Source organism: Oncorhynchus clarkii, chromosome 27, assembly GCF_045791955.1.
Source record: "Oncorhynchus clarkii lewisi isolate Uvic-CL-2024 chromosome 27, UVic_Ocla_1.0, whole genome shotgun sequence".
Lineage (NCBI taxonomy): Eukaryota > Metazoa > Chordata > Actinopteri > Salmoniformes > Salmonidae > Oncorhynchus > Oncorhynchus clarkii.
The window spans coordinates 50,631,470-50,656,549 of NC_092173.1; the positions used below are offsets into that span (position 1 = coordinate 50,631,470).

At 43.1% G+C, this 25,080-nt stretch overlaps 1 protein-coding gene across 1 annotated transcript in view; it reads right to left on the reverse strand.

Annotated features, from left to right (window-relative positions):
* The window catches only part of LOC139385502 (contactin-5-like), a 535,984-nt gene extending 520,706 nt beyond the window's left edge, over positions 1–15,278 (reverse strand). The window contains exon 1 of the mRNA XM_071130610.1: positions 14,931–15,278. The gene's annotated coding sequence lies outside the window, so the exon portion shown is untranslated. The remainder of the gene's footprint in view (positions 1–14,930) is intronic.
* Positions 15,279–25,080: the final 9,802 nt, after the last annotated feature.

Genomic DNA, 25,080 nt, shown 5'->3' on the forward strand with positions numbered 1-25,080 from the left:
TAAATGAATGATAGGAAATGAAAGAGACTGGGTTATGTCAGAAGTTAATGGTACTCTGAAGAAAACCCAATGGACATCTGTGGATTAGATGAAGGAGGGGTTGAGGTCAGGAGGTGAGGACAGATTATTTTAAGGCAGTAATAAAGGTTTGTTATCCTGTTACCCTCTTTATTAGCTTCCTGTTAAACCATAAACTGTAAGGATTGGAGAGGAGTGTTTTAAGTAGGATGTATATAACTGTGATGTGAGAAATGTTTTGCTGTCTTATTACAGCTGTACAGAACCTTTGGGAAGAATTAAACTTGGTTAAAGCTTCTCTAGTGTCCGTGAGTTATTTACTCTGAAAAATAAGAACCTAACACTACAAATATTCCATCTCAATGTATTGTTGGAAATAAGGCCTGATGTAATTTCCTGATGTTATTTTGTGTGAATTTAATAACTTTTTTGTGAACGTGGGTTCCTCTCTGTCAAAGAAAATAAAGAAAACTGGTGGAGATGGATTACGTTAAGGGACATTTCCCTTCTCTGCTTCAGTTTGATCTTCCTGATGCAATGGAGGTGATGGAGGTCATAGGTAACTTAAAGATATCAGCAGCTGGTCATGATGAGATTGGTCACTCTTTGGTGAAATCACTTCCTCGTTTACTGACCCGCTAATGTACAGTTCCAGTCAAAAGTTTGGACACACCTACTCATTCAAGCGTTTTTCTTTATTTTTACTATTTTCTACATTGTAGAATAATAGTGAAGACATCAACACAATTAAATAGCATCATGTAGCAACCAAAAAAGTGTTAAACAACTCCAAATATATTTTATATTTGAGATTCTTCAAATTAGCCACCCTTTGCCTTGATGACAGCTTTGCACTCTCTTGGCATTCTCTCAACCGGCTTCACCTGGAATGCTTTTACAACAGTCTTGAAGTAGTTCCCACATATGCTGAGCACTTGTTAGCTGCTGTTCCTTCACTCTGCAGTCCAAGTCAAACCAAAACCATCTCAATTGGGTTGAGGTCGGGTGATTGTGGAGGCCAGGTCATATGATGCAGCACCCCATCACTAATTTTCTGAATGGTTCCAGATAAACAACTTATCTTTAAATGTTAAAATCCAACTTTATAGTATTCACTAGTAAGAATAAGAAATATTATTCAAAAAAAGAGCCATGACCTCAATTGGTAGGAATGAAATTAAACAAGTCACATCCACTAGATTCCTCACAGTTTTAATAGATGACAAGTATTCCTGGAAAGATCACATTCAGTCTGCAGTAAAGTGATGAAATCTGTTGGTGTCATCAGAATAATTTGTAGTTTTGTCTGGGCCAGTGCATATGCCTCCTACCTACACAATGTACTCATTATACAAAATAAATGTGTAAGACTAGCCACCTCTAATTACCTGGCTTCATCTGCACCTTTGTTTAAGAAACTCAATATCCTGTCTATTTAGGGCATTAATGTACACCAATTATGCCCTTTCGTCTACAAATACTCATATCTCCCAGACAGATTACCTAAACCCTTCAATGGATTCTTCCAGGTCCCAGTTTACCTAAACCCTTCAATGGATTCTTCCAGGTCCCAGTTTACCTAAACCCTTCAATGGATTCTTCCAGGTCCCAGACAGTTGACCTAAACCCTTCAATGGATTCTTCAGGTCCCAGTTTACCTAAACCCTTCAATGGATTCTTCCAGGTCCCAGACAGTTGACCTAAACCCTTCAATGGATTCTTCAGGTCCCAGTTTACCTAAACCCTTCAATGGATTCTTCCAGGTCCCAGACAGTTGACCTAAACCCTTCAATGGATTCTTCAGGTCCCAGTTTACCTAAACCCTTCAATGGATTCTTCCAGGTCCCAGTTTACCTAAACCCTTCAATGGATTCTTCCAGGTCCCAGTTTACCTAAACCCTTCAATGGATTATTCCAGGTCCCAGACAGTTGACCTAAACCCTTCAATGGATTCTACCAGGTCCCAGTTTACCTAAACCCTTCAATGGATTCTTCCAGGTCCCAGACAGTGTACCTAAACCCTTCAATGGATTCTTCCAGGTCCCAGACAGTTGACCTAAACCCTTCAATGGATTCTTCCAGGTCCCAGACAGATTACCTAAACCCTTCAATGGATTCTTCCAGGTCCCAGACAGTTGACCTAAACCCTTCAATGGATTCTTCCAGGTTAATTCTGAAATCCATCTATACAACACAAGACACTGCATAACCTTCACCCTAACCACTGCCACACCTCACATAGTCAATTCTCTTTCAGATACAGAGGTACCATACTCCGGAATTCATATCTTCACATTGCCAAAACATCATCATCCCTCAATAATTTCAAGCGAAGACTGGGGGTCCAGCCTGATGAACCAAACTACTCAGTAATCTCCTCCATGAAGACTTGAGGTCAGCCTGATGAACCATGAAGACTGGGGAGTCAGCCTGATGAACCATGAAGACTGGAGGTCAGCCTGATGAACCATGAAGACTGGGGAGTCAGCCTGATGTACCAAACTACTCAGTAATCTCCTCCATGAAGACTGGGGGTCAGCCTGATGAACCATGAAGACTGGGGAGTCAGCCTGATGAACCAAACTACTCAGTAATCTCCTCCATGAAGACTGGGGGTTTGCCTGATGAACCAAACTACTCAGTAATCTCCTCCATGAAGACTTGAAGTCAGCCTGATGAACCATGAAGACTGGGGAGTCAGCCTGATGAACCAAACTACTCAGTAATCTCCTCCATGACGACTGGGGGTCAGCCTGATGAACCATGAAGACTGGGGAGTCAGCCTGATGAACCATGAAGACTGGAGGTCAGCCTGATGAACCATGAAGACTGGGGAGTCAGCTTGATGAACCAAACTTCTCAGTAATCTCCTCCATGAAGACTGCTGGTCAGCCTGATAAACCAAACTACTCAGTAATCTCCTCCATGAAGACTGGGGATCAGCCTGATGAACCAAACTACTCACTAATCTCCTCAATGAAGACTGGGGATCAGCCTGATGAAGCAAACTACTCCGTAATCTCCATGAAGACTGGAGGTGAGCCTGATGAACCAAACTTCTCAGTAATCTCCTCCATGAAGACTGGGGATCAGCCTGATGAACCAAACTTCTCAGTAATCTCCTCCATGAAGACTGGAGGTCAGCCTGATGAACCATGAAGACTGGGGATCAGCCTGATGAACCAAACTACTCAGTAATCTCCTCCGTGAAGACTGGGGATCAGCCTGATGAAGCAAACTACTCAGTAATCTCCTCCATGAAGACTGGGGGTCAGCCTGATGAACCACACACTCACATGCACACACCCATTGATTACTGATCAATTAATTTCTACATGTATAATTAGTAGGTTTTTGTAGGTAGGTTCACATGCACACACCCATTGTTTACTGATCAATTAATTTATACATGTATAATAGTAGGTTTTGTTATCTGTTTAAACAAACCTTTGGTATGTTTGTATTAATGTATGTATGTTGTTTTTTCTGGTGTGGTTTTCATATAAGCCCTTGGGCTTCCAACACACCTGCACACTGTTTTTTTCTAATTTGTTTTTATCTGTATTGTTGTCTATTACTGTTTTCTTTGGTGCAAATAAATGTATGAATAAAAAAACGACATTATTACGATGAATATGCTGAGCCCAAATGAGTGTTTGTGACGCTAGGTGATCCTCAAGACATGCTGGATGGGTAGCTTATAACAACATGTGATCTGGAGACGATCTCTCTTCGATCTCCCTGAGGCCCCATTATCTCCCTGAGGTCCCATTATCTCTCTGAAGTTCCATTATATCGCCACGGTCCCATTATCTCTCTGAAGTTCCATTATATCGCAGAGGTCCCATTATCTCACTGAGGTTCCATTATTTCCCATTATCTCCCTGAGGTCCCATTATCTCCATGGGGTCCCATTATCTCCCATTATCTCCCCGGGGTCCCATTATCTCTATGGTGTCCCATTATCTCCCATTATATCCATGATGTCCCATTATCTCTCATTATCTCCCTGAGGTTCCATTATCTCCCATTATCTCCCTGAGGTCCCATTATCCGATCTCAGTGAGACACTGTTACACACAAACACACACAAGCACACACACCACCCCCCATTCTTGTCACTGTGAGGACACTGTTTTTCTCCAGCATCCCAAGGTGTAGGCTTCACTGCATTGTCTCTTTCAATTAGATATGAACCCAAGCCTTTTGGCCCAAGTCAATATCTCTTCTTATTAAGAGAAAGAGTTTTGCGGGTGAGGCAGTATCTTATAAAAACACTCTCATGAATCCATGTCAAATTCTAAATTAGTTGACCTTGAGGATAATTTCATAGTGATAACAGAAAAACAATGATACCACAATCGTTATTCTGTTGAGTTGTCTTGATACCATCATTACAGAACTGCATCTCACTCGTTCTGCAGAAAACTCAACGGGCTATTCCGCTCACAGGAGTTCAATTAAGGTAGTTAGGGAGAGTGAAACACTGAGCGATTACAAGGTAAATGGCCTACTAGGGTAGACTTGTGTGTGAAAGTCTCATATATATATATACTGAACAAAAATAGGAATGCAACAATTTTACTGAATTAAAGTTCATATGAGGAAATCAGTTAATTCAATTCATTAGGCCCTTATCTATGGATTTCACATGACTGAGCAGGGGCCACTGGGGAGCCAGGCCAATCAGGATGAGTTTAAACCCACAAAAAAAGTGTTATTAAAGACAGAAAGCTCAGTTTCATCAGCTGTCCAGGTGGCTGCTCAGTTTCATCAGCTGTTCAGGTGGCTGGGCTCAGACAATCCTGCAGGTGAAGAAGCCGGAAATGGTCCTGTGCTGGCGTGGATACATGTGGTCTGCGGTTGTGAGGCTTACTGCCAAATTCTCTAAAACGACATTGGAGGCGGCTTATGGTAGAGAAACACTAAATTCTCTGGAAACAGCTGTGGTGAACATTCCTGCAGTCAGCATGCCAATTGCATGCTCCTCAATACTTGAGACATTTGTGACATTGTGTCGTGTGGCAAAACTGCACATTTTAGAGTGGCCTTTTATTGTCCCCAGCACAAGGTGCACCTGTGTAATGATTGTGCTTTTTAATCATCTTCTTGATGTGCCACACCTGTCAGGTGGATGTATTATCTTGGAAAGAAGCAATGCTCACTAACAGGGATGCAAACACATTTGTGCAAAAACGTTGAAAGAAACAAGCTTTTTGTGCGTATGTTGTATTAGTATATAGACTAGGCTATGTGTGGGTTGTATTAGTATATACACTAGGCTATGTGTGGGTTGTATTAGTATATACACTGGGCTATGTGTGGGTTGTATTAGTATATACACTGGGCTATGTGTGGGTTGTATTAGTATATACACTGGGCTATGTGTGGGTTGTATTAGTATATACACTAGGCTATGTGTGGGTTGTATTAGTATATACACTGGGCTATGTGTGGGTTGTATTAGTATATACACTGGGCTATGTGTGGGTTGTATTAGTATATACACTAGGCTATGTGTGGGTTGTATTAGTATATACACTAGGCTATGTGTGGGTTGTATTAGTATATACACTGGGCTATGTGTGGGTTGTATTAGTATATACACTGGGCTATGTGTGGGTTGTATTAGTATATACACTAGGCTATGTGTGGGTTGTATTAGTATATACACTAGGCTATGTGTGGGTTGTATTAGTATATACACTAGGCTATGTGTGGGTTGTATTAGTATATACACTGGGCTATGTGTGGGTTGTATTAGTATATACACTGGGCTATGTGTGGGTTGTATTAGTATATACACTGGGCTATGTGTGGGTTGTATTAGTATATACACTGGGCTATGTGTGGGTTGTATTAGTATATACACTAGGCTATGTGTGGGTTGTATTAGTATATACACTAGGCTATGTGTGGGTTGTATTAGTATATACACTAGGCTATGTGTGGGTTGTATTAGTATATACACTAGGCTATGTGTGGGTTGTATTAGTATATACACTAGGCTATGTGTGGGTTGTATTGGTATATACACTAGGCTATGTGTGGGTTGTATTAGTATATACACTGGGCTATGTGTGGGTTGTATTGGTATATACACTAGGCTATGTGTGGGTTGTATTAGTATATACACTAGGCTATGTGTGGGTTGTATTAGTATATACACTAGGCTATGTGTGGGTTGTATTAGTATATACACTAGGCTATGTGTGGGTTGTATTAGTATATACACTGGGCTATGTGTGGGTTGTATTAGTATATACACTGGGCTATGTGTGGGTTGTATTAGTATATACACTGGGCTATGTGTGGGTTGTATTAGTATATACACTGGGCTATGTGTGGGTTGTATTAGTATATACACTGGGCTATGTGTGGGTTGTATTAGTATATACACTGGGCTATGTGTGAGTTGTATTAGTATATACACTAGGCTATGTGTGGGTTGTATTAGTATATACACTGGGCTATGTGTGGGTTGTATTAGTATATACACTGGGCTATGTGTGGGTTGTATTGGTATATACACTAGGCTATGTGTGGGTTGTATTAGTATATACACTAGGCTATGTGTGGGTTGTATTAGTATATACACTAGGCTATGTGTGGGTTGTATTAGTATATACACTGGGCTATGTGTGGGTTGTATTGGTATATACACTAGGCTATGTGTGGGTTGTATTAGTATATACACTAGGCTATGTGTGGGTTGTATTAGTATATACACTGGGCTATGTGTGGGTTGTATTGGTATATACACTAGGCTATGTGTGGGTTGTATTAGTATATACACTAGGCTATGTGTGGGTTGTATTAGTATATACACTAGGCTATGTGTGGGTTGTATTAGTATATACACTAGGCTATGTGTGGGTTGTATTAGTATATACACTGGGCTATGTGTGGGTTGTATTAGTATAAACACTAGGCTATGTGTGGGTTGTATTGGTATATACACTGGGCTATGTGTGGGTTGTATTAGTATATACACTGGGCTATGTGTGGGTTGTATTAGTATATACACTGGGCTATGTGTGGGTTGTATTAGTATATACACTGGGCTATGTGTGGGTTGTATTAGTATATACACTAGGCTATGTGTGGGTTGTATTAGTATATACACTAGGCTATGTGTGGGTTGTATTAGTATATACACTGGGCTATGTGTGGGTTGTATTAGTATATACACTAGGCTATGTGTGGGTTGTATTAGTATATACACTAGGCTATGTGTGGGTTGTATTGGTATATACACTGGGCTATGTGTGGGTTGTATTGGTATATACACTAGGCTATGTGTGGGTTGTATTAGTATATACACTAGGCTATGTGTGGGTTGTATTAGTATATACACTAGGCTATGTGTGGGTTGTATTAGTATATACACTGGGATATGTGTGGGTTGTATTAGTATATACACTAGGCTATGTGTGGGTTGTATTGGTATATACACTAGGCTATGTGTGGGTTGTATTAGTATATACACTAGGCTATGTGTGGGTTGTATTAGTATATACACTAGGCTATGTGTGGGTTGTATTAGTATATACACTAGGCTATGTGTGGGTTGTATTAGTATATACACTGGGCTATGTGTGGGTTGTATTGGTATATACACTAGGCTATGTGTGGGTTGTATTAGTATATACACTAGGCTATGTGTGGGTTGTATTAGTATATACACTGGGCTATGTGTGGGTTGTATTAGTATATACACTAGGCTATGTGTGGGTTGTATTAGTATATACACTAGGCTATGTGTGGGTTGTATTAGTATATACACTAGGCTATGTGTGGGTTGTATTAGTATATACACTGGGCTATGTGTGGGTTGTATTAGTATAAACACTAGGCTATGTGTGGGTTGTATTGGTATATACACTAGGCTATGTGTGGGTTGTATTAGTATATACACTGGGCTATGTGTGGGTTGTATTAGTATATACACTAGGCTATGTGTGAGTTGTATTAGTATATACACTGGGCTATGTGTGGGTTGTATTAGTATATACACTAGGCTATGTGTGGGTTGTATTAGTATATACACTGGGCTATGTGTGGGTTGTATTAGTATAAACACAGGGCTATGTGTGGGTTGTATTAGTATATACACTAGGCTATGTGTGGGTTGTATTAGTATATACACTGGGCTATGTGTGGGTTGTATTAGTATATACACTGGGCTATGTGTGGGTTGTATTAGTATATACACTGGGCTATGTGTGGGTTGTATTAGTATATACACTAGGCTATGTGTGGGTTGTATTGGTATATACACTAGGCTATGTGTGGGTTGTATAGTATAAACACTGGGCTATGTGTGGGTTGTATAGTATAAACACTGGGCTATGTGTGGGTTGTATTAGTATATACACTGGGCTATGTGTGGGTTGTATTAGTATATACACTGGGCTATGTGTGGGTTGTATTAGTATATACACTGGGCTATGTGTGGGTTGTATTAGTATATACACTGGGCTATGTGTGGGTTGTATTAGTATATACACTGGGCTATGTGTGGGTTGTATTAGTATATACACTAGGCTATGTGTGGGTTGTATTAGTATATACACTGGGCTATGTGTGGGTTGTATTAGTATATACACTAGGCTATGTGTGGGTTGTATTAGTATATACACTGGGCTATGTGTGGGTTGTATTAGTATAAACACAGGGCTATGTGTGGGTTGTATTAGTATATACACTAGGCTATGTGTGGGTTGTATTAGTATATACACTGGGCTATGTGTGGGTTGTATTAGTATATACACTGGGCTATGTGTGGGTTGTATTAGTATATACACTGGGCTATGTGTGGGTTGTATTAGTTTATACACTAGGCTATGTGTGGGTTGTATTGGTATATACACTAGGCTATGTGTGGGTTGTATAGTATAAACACTGGGCTATGTGTGGGTTGTATAGTATAAACACTGGGCTATGTGTGGGTTGTATTAGTATATACACTGGGCTATGTGTGGGTTGTATTAGTATATACACTGGGCTATGTGTGGGTTGTATTAGTATATACACTGGGCTATGTGTGGGTTGTATTAGTATATACACTAGGCTATGTGTGGGTTGTATTAGTATATACACTAGGCTATGTGTGGGTTGTATTAGTATATACACTGGGCTATGTGTGGGTTGTATTAGTATATACACTAGGCTATGTGTGGGTTGTATTAGTATATACACTGGGCTATGTGTGGGTTGTATTAGTATATACACTGGGCTATGTGTGGGTTGTATTAGTATATACACTAGGCTATGTGTGGGTTGTATTAGTATATACACTGGGCTATGTGTGGGTTGTATTAGTATATACACTAGGCTATGTGTGGGTTGTATTAGTATATACACTAGGCTATGTGTGCATGCTTAACATCAGGGGTCTCCAACCTTTTCTAGCACGAGAGCTACTCATTTCTTTCTAGCTTTCAAATAGGTCCATTCTTCTCCTCTCCCCTGGAACTCTTCCGTGATCCTTAGAGAGGAAGTAGGACACTATGTTGTCAACTCTTCCCTGGTCCTTAGAGAGGAAGTAGGACACTATGTTGTCAACTCTTCCCTGGTCCTTAGAGAGTAAGTAGGGCACTATGTTGTCAACTCTTCCCTGGTCCTTAGAGAGGAAGTAGGGCACTATGTTGTCAACTCTTCCCTGGTCCTTGTACTAGAGGAAGTAGGGAACTATGTTGTCAACTCTTCCCTGGTCCGTAGAGAGGAAGTAGGGCACTATGTTTTCAACTCATCCCTGGTCCTTAGAGAGGAAGTAGGGCACTATGTTGTCAACTAAATGGGATTTTTACAAGTGTTCTTAGAGAAACAACTAAATGGGATGTTTACAAGTGTTCTTAGAGAAACAACTAAATGGGATGTTTACAAGTGTTCTTAGAGAAACAACTAAATGGGATGTTCACAAGTGTTCTTAGAGAAACAACTAAATGGGATGTTTACAAGTGTTCCTAGAGAAACAACTAAATTGGATGTTTACAAGTGTTCCTAGAGAAACAACTAAATTTGATGTTTTGAGTTGATATCAATAATTAAATCTGGAAGAATTACACATTTCGATGTTTGAGTGTAATTTCCCTTTAATTGTGCATCTGGCCCTTTAATTGTGCATCTGGCCCTTTAATTGTGCATTTAGCGAGTGAGGAACGTGCCATATAACGTGCTGGTATAGCTATGGTCCTGTATTGCTGCTGCTCGTTTCATGGCAAAGTTTACCAAAAACATATAATAGATACAATTTATATATTTTATATCATACAGTTAACATTTAATTGAGAAGGTTTTGGGGAAAGTATTTCTGCCAACCCACAAGACGGTTATCACATCAACTGGCTACACACGGAGTGTTAGGCAAACACGCGCACCACAGACAGACAGGGGCAATATTGCTGGAAACTAATTGGCAGATATTGTGTTAGGTTTGGCTTTTTAAGCCAATAGCGGCTAACCAGGGGTGGGATAATATCAATGTTGCTTTGATAAGATAGTAGCTGGGATCTTGTGGTGTCTGATACTTGTGAGATTTGTTTAAATGACAGTTTGCATGTATTTTCAGAATAGTTTGGCGAGCTACTCATAGGTGGGCTGTGAGCTACTGGTATCTGGCGATCGACCTGTTGGGCACCCCCTGCTTCACACCATCAAGTCAATCACACTCAATTCTAAGACATTCTGAGCCATGCTACAGGTAACGACTTAACATTCCTCTAAACTCACTCCACTTTGGATGAAATCTACACACAAAAAAACCACTAGATCATATTTACCTTTTCCTCAAATGTGAGTTTCACCACTGTAGTAATTCTCTGGACCCCAAAACATGTTTGAGCTTCAACACTGCAGTAAGTTTGAGACCATAATTTAATGATAATATTTCCTAAAACACACAAGGCAAGAAGAAAGTGGATTTAAATACTGGAAAGTAATTTGCAAACAGCATCTGCTGTGAGCCAGACGGATTTACTCCCTAATATGGAACTGATGGCGACAACCTCTATAGTCTCATAATAACCTCAGGTTGCGTCACAAATGGTAAATAAAGGTGAAATAAAATGTAAACGATTAGAAATGGCACCCTATTCCCTAGGTCACCATTTAAGTTCTGTGACAACACAAAGGTACTTTCAAAGGTGCATAAAACCCATTCCGTATTCAGACCACATGCACAACACAGACCCCTCAAAAAACCTCTCCGTCTGAGAAATGTCTGGGAATCTAAGGAGGTTTTAATGCAACACGGACCCCTCAAAAAACCTCTCCGTCTGAGAAATGTCTGGGAATCTAAGGAGGTTTTAATGCAACACGGACCCCTCAAAAAACCTCTCCATCTGAGAAATGTCTGGGAATCTAAGGAGGTTTTAATGCAACACGGACCCCTCAAAAAACCTCTCCATCTGAGAAATGTCTGGGAATCTAAGGAGGTTTTAATGCAACACAGACCCCTCAAAAAACCTCTCCATCTGAGAAATGTCTGGGAATCTAAGGAGGTTTTAATGCAACACGGACCCCTCAAAAAACCTCTCCGTCTGAGAAATGTCTGGGAATCTAAGGAGGTTTTAATGCAACACGGACGCCTCAAAAAACCTCTCCATCTGAGAAATGTCTGGGAATCTAAGGAGGTTTTAATGCAACACGGACCCCTCAAAAAAACTCTCCATCTGAGAAATGTCTGGGAATCTAAGGAGGTTTTAATGCAACACGGACTCCTCAAAAAACCTCTCCGTCTGAGAAATGTCTGGGAATCTAAGGAGGTTTTAATGCAACACGGACCCCTCAAAAAACCTCTCCGTCTGAGAAATGTCTGGGAATCTAAGGAGGTTTTAATGCAACACGGACCCCTCAAAAAACCTCTCCGCCTGAGAAATGTCTGGGAATCTAAGGAGGTTTTAATGCAACACGGACCCCTCAAAAAACCTCTCCGTCTGAGAAATGTCTGGGAATCTAAGGAGGTTTTAATGCAACACGGACCCCTCAAAAAACTTCTCCGTCTGAGAAATGTCTGGGAATCTAAGGAGGTTTTAATGCAACACGGACCCCTCAAAAAACCTCTCCGTCTGAGAAATGTCTGGGAATCTAAGGAGGTTTTAATGCAACACGGACCCCTCAAAAAACCTCTCCGTCTGAGAAATGTCTGGGAATCTAAGGAGGTTTAATTGCAGAACTGTGAGCATCAAAATAACAATGGACATTAAGAAAATTATAATGATATATGAGTTGACAGAAACCTTATAGCCTTATCAGCCCAACTTAGATTAAGGGGTGAAGGGTCAATGATAGGAGGGAGCTGAGAGCAGCAGGAAAAACCGCCAAGAGGTGCCTGACACACGAGATACAGCACAGGGATTTACTCAACGGCAGTGTCTGTTGCTTTGTAGCTAACTCTATACAGAAATCATTGACCATTTTAGACTCCTTGTTATCAAAATATGACAGTGTCACCAGAAAAGCACCCCCACACCATAACACCTCCTCCTCCATGCTTCACAGTGGGAAATACACATCCAGAGATCATCCGTTCACCCACACCGCGTCTCACATCGACATGGCAGACAGAAACCACAAATCTCCAATTTGGACTCTCGACCGAAGGACAAATTTCCACCGGTCTAATGTCCATTGTCCATGTTTCTTGGCCCAAGCAAGTCTCTTCTTCTTATTGGTGTCCTTTAGTAGTGGTTCCTTTGCAGCAATTCGATCATGAAGGCCTGATTCACACAGTTGTCTCTGAATAGTTGATGTTGAGATGTGTCTGTTACTTGAACTCTGTGAAGCATTTAATTGGGCTGCAATTTCAAAGGCTGGTAACTCTAATGAACTTATTCTATGCAGCAGAGGTATCTCTGGGTCTTCCTTTCCTGTGGCGGTCCTCATGAGAGCCAGTTTCATCATAGCGCTTGAAGGTTTTTGCAACTGCACTTGAAGAAACTTTAAAAGTTCTTGAAATGTTCCTTATTGACTGGTATTCATGTCTTAAAGTCATGATGGACTGTCGTTTCTCTTTGCTTATTTGAGCTGTTCTAATGTGGACTTGGTATTTTACCAAATAGGGATATCTTCTGTATACCACCCCTACCTTGTCACAACACAACTAAAACGCATTAAGAAGGAAAGAAATTCCACAAATGAACTTTTAACAAGGCACACCTGTTAATTGAAATGCATTCCAGATGACTACCTCATGAAGCTGGTTGAGAGAATGCAAAGAGTGTGCGAAGCTGCCATTATGGCAAAAGGTGGCTATTTGAAGAATCTCAAAAATAAAATATATTTTGATTTGTTTAAACCTTCTTTGGTTACTACATGATTCCATATGTGTTATTTCATAGTTTCAATGTCTTCACTATTATTCTACAATGTAGAAAATAGTCTAAATAAAGAAAAACCCTGGAATGAGTAGGTGTTCTAAAACTTTTGACTGGTAGTGTAGTCCAGGGTGTAGTCTAGGGTGTAGTCCAGGGTGTAGTCCAGGGTATAGTCCAGGGTATAGTCCAGGGTGTAGTCCAGGGTGTAGTCCAGGGTGTAGTCCAGGGTATAGTCCAGGGTGTAGTCCAGGGTGTAGTTCAGGGTGTAGTCCAGGGTGTAGTCTAGGGTGGTCTAGGGTGTAGTCTAGGGTGTAGTCCAGGGTATAGTACAGGGTGTAGTCCAGGGTGTAGTCCAGGGTATAGTCCAGGGTATAGTCCAGGGTGTAGTCCATGGTGTAGTCCAGGGTACAGTCCAGGGTGTAGTCCAGTGTGTAGTCCAGGGTGTAGTCCATGGTGTAGTCCAGGTTGTAGTCCAGGGTGTAGTCCAGGGTGTAGTCCATGGTGTAGTCCAGGGTGTAGTCCAGGGTGTAGTCCAGGGTGTAGTCCAGCGTGTAGTCCAGGGTACAGTCCAGGGTGTAGTCCAGGGTGTAGTCCAGGGTATAGTCCAGGTGTGTCACAAATAGAATAACAGCACCATGCTTCTCTGGGCTCAATTCTACATTGACCAAGTATTTCAATGCAACCTACACTACAGAGGGAAAAGTGAGCATTGTAATCCGCCTGCCCTGTAGGGAAATGGCCACTCTAAACTGGCTCTGACTGGAGGACCTAAGAGCAAGACATCCACTGAAGGGACTGAATCCAGCTTTCAGTGAATGGTCACACACACACACACACACACACACACACACACACACACACACACACACACACACACACACACACACACACACACACACACATTCTCTCTCTCCCTCTCTCTCTCTGTGTAAATGCTGGAAGCAAGCAATGAATAACAAAAGCCAGGCAACTCTTTTGTGGACAGTCTTACTACTGCTCAGCAATATGTGGGTTTTGGCTGTAAAAATAAATATATTGCTATTGCAGCAACTATAAATTGAGGCGAATCGGAAAGAAAGGTGTTCATTATTGTTTTGGCCAAATACAAAAACAGAGAGAAGACAAAAGGCTCTAACTAACTGATCTGAGAGAGGGCTAAATGCACAATGTCAGTCTGTAGCATATCCACTTTCAATAAATAACTGCAGTGTAATAGCTGTCACACATTATATACCATTGTAACTAAATAGACGGCATGACGCAACATCTTGTATTTTGCTGTAAAAACAGTGATATTATATTCTTACTATCTTATTTAGAAGAGAAAAGCAACCTGTTATGTAAGACTTATATTTATTGAGATGAAGCATTAAGGAAATTCATATTATTATTATGATTATGATGATGATGATGATGTAACAGGCTACCTGAAGTCTTCAGCAGTTTGATGCAACGATTTCAGTAACTTGTCTCTCCCAGAGGAGCGCGTGCCTTACCGTGAAAGTCCCCGCTCCTATAATCCACAGCTGTAAACCCCACTCTCATCCCTCACAAAGCACCGTAAAAACATTTCAAACAAGTCTCAATACTCACCGCCAAATGCACGGAACAGGCAGGATTTTCCTTCGTAATATCACGTTGTTATCACTCCGTCCAAGATAATCTAGCCGTAAACAACCAGTCTTCGCCGCCCCCGAACAACCGAATGGCACAGAGGAGCTTGATTCCAAAACGGTCCTTTCTGTTCCTCAGTCTCTCTCTAAACGATGAGACGACGATGTGAATTATACATCTTTGAAGCCCTCCGTTGTGTCTGGTGTCAATTTATCCGTTGTCCGTTGCTTTCTGTAGGACTTCACCTTTGCCTTCACTTTCCGCCCGTTACCGAACGGGTTCGGCTGTTGACTTCGAGCGTCTGCTTGGCTCAGCAGCTTCTGTTCTGCATAGCGCGCAGCCCCGTTCTAAAGACAGAAGGACTGAGCCCCCATCCCCTAATTCCATCCCACCTAGCAGCTTGTGTCTGGGAACTTCATGCTGGATAAATACACAGCCCTGAATGTGAAGGTCTCCTGCCTCTTCCCGATTAGCATCGCTGAAGCGTACAATTTGTCCGTAAGCTATTGTAGCCTTAGTTGAGACACAAGCTAGTAGAATACATTGTGTAAATTGTCCAGCAGTGTGGATGTCATGTCAAGAGATATGTGGATGGATGACTTAACAAATGGATTACAAATAGATGACTGTCAAAGTGTAGGCCAGGCTACCGTGTCTCACAGCCGATGTAGGGGATCGGTAGGCAGAATAATTTCCAATAATAGTAGGATTGATTTGGATATTGGTTGCGACGGCATTTATTTGCTCAAGACCAAAGAAAAAAGGGGGAAATATTTGACGAGAAAATGCACTCTGGCTCACTGTCACTTTGCACTTAAGTTGTTGCAAAAAACACATTGTCCCAAACTTGACTTTATTACTGTACACAGTGGCGGTTCTAGCTTGTATGGCTCCCTGGGCGAACCCCCCCCCCCCCCCAAAAAAACTGTAATTTTTATTCCGACATTTGGAACAACACAAATAAATAATCATAACATTTAAAACTATATAAATATAAAAAATACACACACAATTAAGACTCCTAAATATCAGAAAGAAGTAACAGAGACAAATAGAAACACAGTGTAGTGTATACATACATGTTAAAAAGAGAATCTAATTAGTACACCACTACCCTATTGCAAACAAAAAACACATACAACTAAATGGGAGAAATCCTATATCACACAAATAGAATAACACACTTTTAAAGAAGAGAGCCTGATTATTACACTATTGCACTTCAAACAAGAAACACACAAACTAAATTGCACAACTAATTGCATTAGTACTGTACAAAGTTAGAGGTGTGTTATTTGATAGATTCCCCTGCTCCCCCTCACTCTGGCTTCCAGAGGGGAGACCTGAGGTCAACCTACCCCCGCCCCCCCCTACCTCAGGCTTCCAGAGGGGAGACCTGAGGTCAACCTACCACCGCCCCCCCTACCTCGGGCTTCTAGTGGGGAGACCTGAGGTCAACCTACCCCTGCCCCCCCTACCTCGGGCTTCTAGTGGGGAGACCTGAGGTCAACCTACCCCTGCCCCCTCTACCTCGGGCTTCCAGTAGGGAGACTTGAGGTCAACCTACCCCCTGTTCCCCTCCCTCTGGCTTCCAGAGGGGAGACCTGAGGTCAACCTACCCCCGCCCCCCTACCTCTTGCTTCCAGTGAGGAGACCTGAGGTCAACCTACCCCCGCCCCCCTACCACGGGCTTCCAGTGGGGAGACCTGAGGTCAACCTACCCCCGTTCCCCTCCCTCTGGCTTCCAGAGGGGAGACCTGAGGTCAACCTACCCCCGCTCCCCCTACCTCTGGCTTCCAGTGAGGAGACCTGGGGTCAACCTACCCCCGCCCCCCTACCACGGGCTTCCAGTGAGGAGACCTGAGGTCAACCTACCCCTGCCCCCCTACCACAGGATTCCAGAGGGGAGACCTGAGGTCAACCTACCCCCGCCTCCCCTACTACGGGATTCCAGAGGGGAGACTTGAGGTCAACCTACCCCCGCCCCCCTTACCACGGGCTTCCAGAGGGGAGACCTGAGGTCAACCCACCCCCGCCCCCCCTACCACGGGCTTCCAGAGGGGAGACCTGAGGTCAACCAACCCCGCCCCCCCTACCACGGGCTTCCAGTGTGTAGACCTGAGGTCAACCTACCCCCGCCCCCCCTACCTCGGGCTTCTAGTGGGGAGACCTGAGGTCAACCTACCCCCGCCCCCCCCTACCACGGGCTTCTAGTGGGGAGACCTGAGGTCAACCTACCCCCGCTCCCCCTACCACGGGATCCTAGTGGGGAGACCTGAGGTCAACCTACCCCCGCCCCCCTACCTCAGGCTTCTAGTGGGGAGACCTGAGGTCAACCTACCCCCGCCCCCCTACCTCAGGCTTTGGGTGGGGAGACCTGAGGTCAACCTACCCCCGCTCCCCGTACCTCAGGCTTCCAGTGGGGAGACCTGAGGTCAACCTACCCCCGCCCCACTCCCCATCTCGTACTTCTGAGTGGGAAACCTTCCCAGGCAGAAGCCTGCCTAGCTCACAAACTAGAATCAGAGTGCCCATTCTGACAAGGTTAATTGACCCATAGTCCCACATGGTGAGATGCTATCACTGCAAATGAACGATAGAAAACCGATCTAGCAAATGTCACCATTACGATTTTTTTTTCTGCGGGCCACCCCCGCCCCCCCCTACCACGGGCTTCCAGAGGGGAGACCTGAGGTCAACCAACCCCGCCCCCCCTACCACGGGCTTCCAGTGTGTAGACCTGAGGTCAACCTACCCCCGCCCCCCCTACCTCGGGCTTCTAGTGGGGAGACCTGAGGTCAACCTACCCCCGCCCCCCCTACCTCGGGCTTCTAGTGGGGAGACCTGAGGTCAACCTACCCCCGCCCCCCTACCTCAGGCTTCTAGTGGGGAGACCTGAGGTCAACCTACCCCCGCCCCCCTACCTCAGGCTTTGGGGGGTGGGGAGACCTGAGGTCAACCTACCCCCGCTCCCCGTACCTCAGGCTTCCAGTGGGGAGACCTGAGGTCAACCTACCCCCGCCCCACTCCCCCTGCTGCCCAAGTCGCCTACAACTGAATCCGCCACTGACTATACATGTCTGCTCCACTCCTCTGTCGAACTCTCGAAGGGATGAAACACATTCACTTAAAAACCCTCTGTGTCAGGAACCGGAGCAAGTGGAACGTAGGCTTCCTATCCCATAGTGGAATACAGGCCTCCTATCGCATAATGGAATACAGGCCTCCTATCGCATAATGGAATACAGGCCTCCTATCCAATAGTGGAATACAGGCCTCCTATCGCATAATGGAATACAGGCCTCCTATCGCATAATGGAATACAGGCCTCCTATCGCATAATGGAATACAGGCCTCCTATCGCATAATGGAATACAGGCCTCCTATCCAATAGTGGAATACAGGCCTCCTATCGCATAATGGAATACAGGCCTCCTATCGCATAATGGAATACAGGCCTCCTATCTAATAGTGGAATACAGGCCTCCTATCGCATAATGGAATACAGGCCTCCTATCGCATAATGGAATACAGGCCTCCTATCGCATAATGGAATACAGGCCTCCTATCGCATAATGGAATACAGGCCTCCTATCCAATAGTGGAATACAGGCCTCCTATCGCATAATGGAATACAGGCCTCCTATCGCATAATGGAATACAGGCCTCCTATCGCATAATGGAATACAGGCCTCCTATCCAATAGTGGAATACAGGCCTCCTATCGCATAATGGAATACAGGCCTCCGATCCAATAGTGGAATACAGGCCTCCTATTCCATAGTGGAATATAGCCATCCCATGCCATAATGGAATACAGGCCTCCTATCCAATAGTGGAATAGAGGCCTCTTATTCCATAGTGGAATATAGGCATCCCATGCCATAATGGAATACAGGCCTCCTATCGCATAATGGAATACAGGCCTCCTATCCCATAATGGAATATAATCCTCATATCCCATAGTGGATTATTGGCCTCCTTTTCCATAGTGGAATACAGGTCTCCTATCCATAGTGGAATACAGGTCTCCTATCCCATACTGGAATAAAGGCCTCCTTTTCCATAGTGGAATACAGGTCTCCTATCCCATGATGGAATGTACGTCTCCCATCCATAGTGGAATACAGGCCTCCTATCCCGTAGTGGAATACAGGCCTCCTATCCCGTAGTGGAATACAGGCCTCCTATCCATAGTGGAATACAGGTCTCCTATCCCATAGTGGAATACAGGCCTCCTTTCCCATAGTGGAATACAGGCCTCCTTTCCCATAGTGGAATACAGGTCTCCTATCCCATAGTGGAATACAGGCCTCCTTTCCCATAGTGGAATACAGGTCTCCTATCCCATAGTGGAATACAGGTCTCCTATCCCATAATGGAATACAGGTCTCCCCTCCCATAGAGGAATTCAGGCCTCCTATCCCATAGAGGAATTCAGACCTCCTATCCCATAGAGGAATTAAGACCTCCCATCCCATAGAGGAATTCAGGCCTCCAATCCCATAGTGGAATTCAGGCCTCCTATCCCATAGTGGAATACAGGTCTCCTATCCCATAGTGGAATACAGGTCTCCTATCCCATAGTGGAATTACAGGCCTCCTTTCCCATAGTGGAATTATAGGCCTCCTTTCCCATAGTGGAATTACAGGCCTCCTTTCCCATAGTGGAATTACAGGCCTCCTTTCCCATAGTGGAATACAGGTCTCCTATCCCATAGTGGAATTACAGGCCTCCAATCCCATAGTGGAATACAGGTCTCCTATCCCATAGTGGAATTACAGGCCTCCAATCCCATAGTGGAATACAGGTCTCCTATCCCATAGTGGAATTACAGGCCTCCTTTCCCATAGTGGAATTACAGGCCTCCAATCCCATAGTGGAATACAGGTCTCCTATCCCATAGTGGAATTACAGGCCTCCTATCCCATAGTGGAATACAGGTCTCCTATCCCATAGTGGAATACAGGCCTCCTATCCCATAGTGGAATTCAGGTCTCCTATCCCATAGTGGAATACAGGCCTCCTATCCCATAGTGGAATTACAGGCCTCCTATCCCATAGTGGAATTACAGGCCTCCTATCCCATAGTGGAATACAGGTCTCCTATCCCATAGTGGAATTACAGGCCTCCTATCCCATAGTGGAATTACAGGCCTCCTATCCCATAGTGGAATTACAGGCCTCCTATCCCACAAACCTCCTGTCCCATATTTCAATCACATGTCGTCTTGCTAGTCTTATCCCTTTCTACTAAATTACCATTTTGGCACAAAACTACTCTCGCTTGACAGTTTACAACAGGTAAGTGTCAGTGTAACAACTTTTGACTTTCCTGTAATGTGTTTGACACAAAATCTGAATAGTTCCTCTATATTATATATTTTTAAATGCCTTTCATTAACTAACATTTGCACTTCACCCCCCCCTCCCCCCACTCTACTTCCTCTGACTTTGATTTTAGCTAATTTCTTAAGGAAACATGAAATCAAATAGCGTTTTATTGGTCACATACAGATGTTCTTGCGGGTATAGTGAAGTTCTTGTATTCCTAGCTCCAACAGTGCAGTACTATCTAACACTGAACTCTGTCAATCATCGTATTCTTATCGGCAGACTCAATAGCCTTGGTTTCTCAAATTACTGCCTCGCCTGGTTCACCAACTACTTCGCAGACAGAGTTCAGTGTGTCAAATCAGAGAGCCTGTTGTCCGGACCTCTGGCAGTCTCTATGGGGGTACCACAGGATTCAATTCTCGGGACGACTTCTCTGTGTATATCAATGATGTCGCTCTTGCTGAGGGTGATTCTCTGATCCACCTCTACGCAGACGACACCATTCTGTATACATCTGGCCCTTCTTTGGACACTGTGTTAATTAACCTCCAAATGAGCTTCAATGCCATACAACACTCTTTCCGTGGCCTCCAACTGCTCTTAAACGCTAGTAAAACCAAATGCATGTTTTTCAACCGTTCGCTGCCCGCACCCGCCTGCCCGACTAGCATCACTACTCTGGACGGTTCCGACCTAGAATATGTGGACAACTACAAATACCTAGGTGTCTGGCTAGACTGTAAACTCTCCTTCCAGACTCATATTAAACATCTCCAATCTAAAATCAAATCTAGAATAGACTTTCTATTTTGCAACAAAGCCTCCAACAAAGCCTCCAAAGCCCCTCCCAAACTTACCCTAGTAAAACTGACTATCCTACCGATCCTCGACTTCGACGATGTCATCTACAAAAGCTTCCAATACTCTACTCAGCAAACTGGATGCAGTATATCACAGTGCCATCTGTTTTGTTACCAAAGCCCCTTATACCACCCACCACTGCAACCTGTATGCTCTAGTTGGCTGGCCCTCGCTACATATTCGTCGCCAGACCCCCTGGCTTCAGGTCATCTGTAAGTCTATGCTAGGTAAAGCTCCACCTTATCTCAGCTCACTGGTCACGATAACAACATCGTAGCATGCGATTCCAGCAGGTACAGTATATCTCACTGGTCATCCCCAAAGCCAACACCTCCTTTGGCCGTCTTTCCTTCCAGTTCTCTGCTGCCAGTGACTGGAACGAACTGCAAAATTCGCTGAAGCTGGAGAATTATATCTCCCTCACTAACTTTAAACAGCAGCTATCTGAACAGCTAACTGATCACTGCAGCTGTACATAGTCCATCTGTAAATAGCCCATCCAATCTCATCCCCATGTTATTTTTATGTACTTTTCTGCTCTTTTGCACCACAGTATTTCTACTTGATCATCTTCATCTGCTCATCTATCACTCCAGTGTTAATCTGCTAAATTGTAATTACTTCGCTACTATGGCCAATTTATTGCCTACCTCCTCACGCCATTTGTACACACTGTATATAGACTTTCTTTTTTCTATTGTGTTATTTATTCCATGTGTAACTCTATGTTGTTGTTTGTGTCGCACTGCTTTGCTTGATCTTGGCCAGGTTGCAGTTGTCAATGAGAACTTGTTCTCAACTAGCTTACCTGGTTAAATAAAGGTGAATTTAAAATAATAAAAAATAAAAAAATTGCAGTAGTATCTAAAAACAATTCACAACAATAAACACAAACCTGAAGGTCAAATAATTGAATTAAGAAACATATAAATATTAGATTGAGCAATGTCGTAGTGGCATTAACTAAAATACAGCAGAATAGAATACAGTATATACATATGAGATGAGTAAAGCCGTACGTTAACATTATTTAAACATCATTAAAGTGACTAGTGTTACCTTACTAAAGTGGCCAGTGATTCCAAGTCTATGTACATGGGGCAGCAGCCTCTAAGGTGCAGGGTTGCGTAACCGAGTAGAAGCCGGAATGTGATGACTATTTAAAATAAATCTTCTTAGCGATAGCCCAGTTTTTTTCAATTTTTGCCTAAATGATAAATCTAACTGTCTGTAGCTCAGGCCCTGAAGCAAGGATATGCATATTCCTGGTACCATTTAAAAGGAAACACTTTGAAGTTTGTGGAAACGTGAATTGAATGTAGGAGAACGTGACACAATAGATCTGGGAGAAGAAAATACAAAGAAAAAAACAAACAGCTTTTTTTCTACCACCATCTTTGAAATGCAACAGAAAGGTCCCAGTTCACTCTGGTTGTAGTTCCGATGGTGTCCACAAGATGGAAGCAGTGTTTGTGCAATATTTCAGATGGATATCTTGAAGTATGTGCAAACTACATGACATTTAGTGTGAAGTCACCCAGGTACATTTGAGCAAATCGTAATGGAGACATTTGCATTCATATTTCATTTTTCTGCAAGAATATCGTCAATCTGTATACTTGGACTTTGATTTAGCTTTTCCAGTATTAGTAGCCATATTATAAGATCAACATTTGCAAAACAAACAGTTTTCGTAACTTCATAAACCTGAATATTCTTATAATTTTTGCCCAAAAGGTAAAGGCATGCTGTTGTACAAGGTTAGTAGCTACATTTTACGACAGATACAGGGTTTCCAGATACTCCCGTAAAGCTCATAGGCTATCTAGCTACCTTTGTTTGATCCCGATTGGTGCTTATTTGACAAAGTTAGAGTCGTTCAAGTTAAGACCACCCGCGTCATCGGCGTGCCATGAAGGGGTCGCTGTCTGACCAAATATGGTGTCCTATAGCATATTTAGGATAAGAAAATGATTTTATCTAACAAAACGACACTTCATGTTATCTCTGGGACCCTTTGGATGATAAATCAGAGCAAGATTTCAGAATGTAAGTTCACATTTCAACTTCAAAGGTGAATTTATCAAACCTATTGCAGTGAAAAAAGTGTTTTGTTGTTAGGAGCTCTCCTCAAACAATAGCATGCCATTTTTTCTCAGTAATAGCTACTGTAAATTGGACAGTGCAGTTAACAATAATTTAAGCTTTCAGCCAATACAAAACACTTATATTTCTAATTTAAACATTTGATGTTTATCTAAAATCTGTGATTGTGACACAAGGCTCTGCATGATTTACAACTGTCCCTAAGTCTGATGGCCTTGAGATAGAAGCTGTTTTTCAGTCTCTCGGTCCCAGTTTTGATGCACCTGTACTGACCTCGCCTTCTGGATGATAGCGGGGTGAACAGGCAGTGGCTCAGGTGGGGGTTGTCCTTGATGATCTTTTTGGCCTTCCTGTGACATCGGGTGGTGTAGGTGTCCTGGAGGGCAGGTAGTTTGCCCCCGGTGATGCGCTGGGGAGACCGCACCTCCCTCTGGAGAGCCCTGCGGTTGCACTGAGATGCAGTGTCTTAGACCACTGCGCCACTCGGAAGTCCAAAGGTGAAGAACATCTAGCCACTTGAGAGCACCCTTACCTGCCGATCTATAAATGATGTCTCCATAATCTAGCATGGGTATGATGGTCATCTGAATCAGGGTTTGGCAGCTGGGGTGAAAGAGGAGCGATTACGATAGAGGAAACCAAGACTAGATTTAGTTTTAGACTGCAGTTTTGATATGTGCTGAGAGAAGGACAGTGTAGAATCTAGCAATACTCCCAAGTACTTGTATGAGTTGACTACTTCAATCTCTAAACCCTCGGAGGTAGCAGTCACACCGGTGGGGAGAGGGACATTCTTCTTACCAAACCATATGACCTCTGTTTTGGAGGTGTTCAGAACAAGGTTATTAAGGACAGAGAAAGCTTGTTGGACACTAAGAAAGCTTTGTTGTAGAACATTTAACACAAAATCCGGGGAGGGGCCAGCTGAGTATAATACTGTATCATCTGCATATAAATGGATGAGAGAGCTTCCTACTGCCTGAGCTATGTTGTTGATGTAAATTGAGAAGAGTGTGGGGCATAGGATTGGGCCTTGGGGTACTCCCTTGATGACAGGCAGTGGCTGAGACAGCAGATTTTCTGACTTTATACACATCACTCTTTCAGAGAGGTAGTTAGCAAATCAGGCCAAAGACATTTCAGAGACATCAAGACTCCTTAGCCGGCCCACAAGAATGGAATGGTCTACCGTATCAAAAGCTTCAAAAGTCAAGTCAATAAAAATAGCAGCACATAACACCCAGCAACAGTCAACAAAGAGCTATTTGGAAGTTTAGTACTAAAAACCAGCAAATCAAATTGTTTGGGGACAGACTTGGTGGAGACAACTGAGAACTGAAGGTGAAGGTGATCCTTGGTGAAGATTGCCAATCCCCACCTTTGGAAGATCTGTCTTGCCGAAAAAGAAAGATTAACATCAGTATTGAAAACACTCTTCCTTATCCACGTCTCAGTAATGACCAACACATCTGGATAGGAGCTGTGAACCCACAATTTCATCTATTTTAGGTAATAAGCTTCTAGTGTTAATGTGCAGAAAACACAGGCTTTTACGAGAGCAGAAATCATTGAAGCAGATATCAGAGCACAAGTCAGAATTGGGGCTAGCAACAGTATATGGGCCAGGGTGTACATTCACATTTCCATATATCATCAACAGTAATACAATCAAGGTACGGCAGAGGACAGGGAGAGCTCTGCAGTGCTGATTTATGACATCTGAATGTCATTAGATGGCAACAAGATGATATTTTACAGCAATTTCATCAGGTAACATGAATATAAAGCCGAATAGGATGGGAGGCCAAAAGTCTGTGTAACCAA